Genomic DNA, 4895 nt, shown 5'->3' with positions numbered 1-4895 from the left:
TTCCGTTCAACCCTCGTTCACTCACTTCCTTATTCATGCATTCTTTCAACTCATTCTCTTTACTGCAGAGGCTGCTGCTCCCAAGTGCTACCTCTCTTTTCTCAGGCGTTCGTGGGGCTCCTGGCCGTGTAGATCCTAAGGCGCTACCCAGAATTCTAGAACCGCAGGGCTGCAGCCCTCAGACAACAACTGGTCCCCCTGCCTCATTTTGCAGGTGGTCAGTAGCCACCCAAGGTCAAGGCCCTACTCGAAAGCAAGCCTCCTCTTGGGCTCACAGTCCAGGGTATAAGGAAGCCGGAGAAAGACACTGTGGAAAGGACACCAAGGCCACCAGAGGCTGGTCTGTGTCAAGGAACCAGCTCTAGCCTTGGGTCTGAAGATCAACGTTTCAGCCCCAGCTGCTCACTGCTTCTGCCCCAATTCTTACACCCTGGGCACTCCACCTGGACGTCCACGGCTCCTCGAACTGATGTCCGAACCCAGTTCTCTACCCACCTGCACAGGCCTCCCATCCCAAACCTGCTCCAGCCCCGCTACTTCAGTTGAGTGGCTCCACTATCTCTCCAGCTGCAAACGCCAGAGGACTGGGCATGTCCCTCCCCTCCCCCCACCCCCGGCCAACAGCCAAGCCCTGTCCTTGGAAGGCTCCCAAGTCCAAACCACTCTTTAATTCTCCCATCACTCTGCATGAGGCCCAGCTCCCCTGGGCTGGGCTACTCCAGGCAAGTGCCTCAGCCTCTCTGTGCCTCAGCCTCTACACAGGCCTGCCTTTGGTCCCCCGAGGATTACAGAGTGGAGAGAGCTCCTGGGTGAGTCCGGAGGCTGCAAGGCCCAGCCCCATCACGAAGCAGCCATGCTGATCCGCACATGACCTTTCTGCCTCTATAATCATGACTGATTTCCAAGGACAAGGCCAGGTAATAGTAATAATGGCCTTCATTCTCTAATCACAGAGTAGGACCAAGGGCCGCGCTAAGCCCTTTATATAACTTAATCAACAGAACAATCCTGAGGCAGGTGCTACCCCATCTTATAGATGAGGAAAGTGAGGTATTGAGAAGCTAAGTAAGTGGCCCATGATCACAGAGCTAGTATGTGGAGAGCGGAGATTCAAACCCAGCTCTGACCCATCCCAAGCCCTCGGCCTTTGCTATGCTGCCTTCTCTTGCTGGTGCAACAACTTTTGCTAAGTGGTGCCACCAAGGGCTCCCCATTCCCTGATAAAACTCTCACTCCCCTTATGCATGGGAAGACTATGAACCTGCTTCTTCCACTCTGGGCATATAAACCCCGCAAGCTGGCTACAGCTGCTGAAGGCCCTGCATTCCTCGAGCGGTGCCAGGCAGAGCTCAGCTGTGCCTGCCCCTCACAAGGGCTGCTGGCTGCCCAGCACTGCTGCTGGACCTGGACCAAGCCACTGGGAAATGGCCCCAAGCCAGGCGCTCTCACACTGCGTCTGTGTGACCTTGGGCTCCTGAAATGGCCCATCTCCCTGCTGGCAAGGTAAGAAAGTGCTGAGAGGCTGTCAGATACGTCCCACCTCGACCTGGCATAATTTCAATGACGGAGACAGGAGATTCTGACCTGAACTATGCAACTCTGGCATTAAATTCAAAACATTTAACCTGGGGGCTGCTCAAGTGGGTTTGAATTCCTATGAACCACCACTGCCAAATGTCAGGACTGGTGGTGGGGACAGCAGAAGAGATGGAGCTGCACAGACCATTCTTTGGGAGGCCAGGGAACAGGGGAGTAGACAGGCACTGGGTGGGTAAGGTGGCCTGGCTGGCAGTGGCCTGGCACAGGATCCCAACTCTGCCGCTGGTTAGGAGGCAGCAAGGTAACAGATGAGGAAGCGCTTGGAAAGCTATCCAGAGCTCTATGAATGCTGCGATATTACATGTCAACAGAGGCTGCTTTTGCTTGCCTCCCTTTTGGAGGTGGGGCTGAGCTGCAGGATGGCGTCCCAGAGACAGCACAGGCTTTCGAGTTGGGCTGACCGGGGTTCACTCGAGGCCCCGTTCTTCAGCTCTGGGGACCTGGACAAGTTGTGCAAGCTCCCTGTGAAGAACGGCTCCCCACCTCACTCAGACTCGGTCACAGTCCTTCAAGTCCCCTGCAGGGCCCTATGTATGACCTGGAGCTTCACTGTCTCTGGCCTCTCTTCGCTCCCCTTACTCACTCTGCTCCAACTGGCCTTTTCCTACATTCTCTCCATGCTCAAACCGTGCTCTGGCCTCAGGGCCTTTCCATTTGCGGTTTCTTTTTCCTGGAACACCCTTTCCCCAGGTGTCTGCAACGTTGCCTCCTTCAGGTCTCTACCCAAAAGACACCAACCAGTGCAATCTTTTCTGACTATCCTATTCAAAATGGTCACTCCTACCCCTCCTCGATTTTTCCCCATAACATGTCTCCATACAAAATACTACATAGGGTTTATCACCCGTCTCCACTAATTAAAATTTAAGTCCCATGAGGACAGGGATTTTATTTTTTTTTAAACTTTCAAAACATTTTTGCTATTTTTTAGAGATTTTGTTTTTCATCCACTGCCATTTCCCCCTTGCGTGGCGGTGCCTGGCGGGCTCTCCTGTAGGAAAAGGAGCCAAGTTTCCGCGCATAAAATCCTACAGCATGCCTGATACACAGCAGGCACTGTACTCAGCTCCCAGGGCTGACATATCGAATTGCCACCAACTTGGTGGCTTAAAACAGAAACATATTCTCCCAGTTCTGGAGGCTGAAAGTCCAAAATGAAGGCGTCAGCTCCAGGGGAGAACCCCTCCTTGCTCTTCCAGCTTCTGGGGGCTCCTGGCATTCCTTGGCTTGTGGCTGCATCACTCCAGTCTCTGCCTCTGCCTTCATGTGCCCTTCCCCTTCTGTGTACCTCTGTCTAAGGACACATCACTGGATTTAGGGGCCACCTGGATAATCCAGGATGATCCAGATCCTTCACTTACATCTGTGAAGATCTTTTTCCAAATGTCACACTGACAGGTACCAGGGCTTAGGATATGGACCTATCTTTTCAGGGACCAACAGTCAACCCATTACAGCACTCAACAGTAACTATTATATCAAAGGGGAAAAAGAGGATACAGGAGCCTATGAATTCAAAGGGTGGGGCAGGAGCAAATAACTGAGCATCTGTCTGTCATATGCCAGGCACTTGAAGAGCATCTCATTTATTTCCCACACTGCCCACTAAGGCCGATTCTACCATCTTCATTGTACATGTGAGGAACAGGTCTCAGAGATGAAGCAACCTGCAGGCAGGGGCTCCCACCCCAAAAGCCACCCTGATGCCCACCTCAGGGTGACAGTTACAGCACTACACAAACCCAGGGTAAGGAGGAAGCCTTCTTGCCCACCTCCAGCCACTGCCTGCCATCAAAGTCCCCACGACAAGCAGCTGGAGCAGGCCCAGCTCTGCCAGCAGCAGGCACCTAGAACCCTCTGTTCAGTGAGCAATGTTCATAACAATTTTCATAACCATTTCATCTCACAACCTGGGAAGACATGTTCATTTTCAGACAAGGCTACCCAGCCCACAGAGGTCACAAAGCAAACTAGTGACACAATTCAGACCTGAATCCAGGAGTCATGCCTTCAAGTCAGCGGCTCTTTCCATGCTCCCAAGCTCCCTTACAACCAGGAAACTCAAAAGGAACCAACCACACACCAGGTGAGCACAAAGCCTACCTCAAGAATTCACAGCAACCCTGTCACTTGGAGCAGCCCTTCCAAGTTCCAGGAAATATCCTGTGCTTTCGGGCTAACACATACACCATGGAGATTTTTATGGGTTATCTATTGCTGTTTCACCTCTTGCCACCAGTCTTACAGCAGGATTTTCCAAAGTAAAAACACAAGTTTGGGAAACAAAACACTTGTCTTCACTACCTACTAACCTGACCCTGGACAAGTCATTTAACTGTCCCGAGTCTCACTATCCTCATCAAGAAAACCAGGATACCAAGCCCCCAGAGTGAGTGAGATAACACACAGCCTGTGTGCTGGCCTCCGAGGGTTTACTCCTGAACACGGTTCCTACGGCTGCAACAACATTCAATCCTGGATGGAGAGGTCGGGTGAGATGCCCAGGACAACCAGCTTCAGTGAAGTTTTCAATTACTGGAGATCTGTATTATCTCTGCTTTGTCAGAAAAGATGAGAAACTGGCTCTGATAACAATGTGGACTGCTGGGTTCTGCGGTGCAGAAGATGCTGTCTCAGAGAAGTCCCCAGGATGGCAGATCCCACATGGGTGTTTAAGGGAGGGATGGCAGAGAGAGTGAAAAACAGACACAGCTCAGTTGTGACAGGCCTTGGAGGGGCAGACAGACAAGGAGAAGTATCGAACTCATTGAGCCGGGGAGAGGTTGCACACAACACAAAGCAAGCTTTTCAGCATGAGGAGTCCGAAGACCTGGGCAGCAGAAGACAGTAGAAAAAAGTGGTAGCTTGGAGTCAATTCTTGGCTTTTTTAACTACGTGACCTTGATCAAGTCACTTAACTCCCTGAGTCCGTTTCCTCATCAACGAAACAGGGATACTACTGCTAAACCGGATTAGTGAGGTGTAAGCGACGCACGTGGACGGCTCTCGGCACAGCTCCTAGGAGGGGGTCTGCAGCAGCTCCTCCCCAAGGCCCAGCACTTCCAACGAAGACGCGTGCCAACGACAGCAGGTCACCGAGAGCTCACAGGACTCTTGCGAGGTGCAAACGCGATACTGAACGTCCCGTAGGCCACAACGCGCTTCATGAATACAGGCATTAAAGAACTCTTAAACACCAGAAACCGATGCATCAGGAGAAAGAATCACGACACACGGGAAATTACACACTGCTGTCCTCATCCACAGATGCTCCCCAACAATAATGAGACGACAAC

This window comes from Equus caballus, chromosome 28 (genome assembly GCF_041296265.1).
Source record: "Equus caballus isolate H_3958 breed thoroughbred chromosome 28, TB-T2T, whole genome shotgun sequence".
In the NCBI taxonomy this organism is placed as follows: domain Eukaryota; kingdom Metazoa; phylum Chordata; class Mammalia; order Perissodactyla; family Equidae; genus Equus; species Equus caballus.
Note: the sequence above shows the minus strand (reverse complement) of the source record.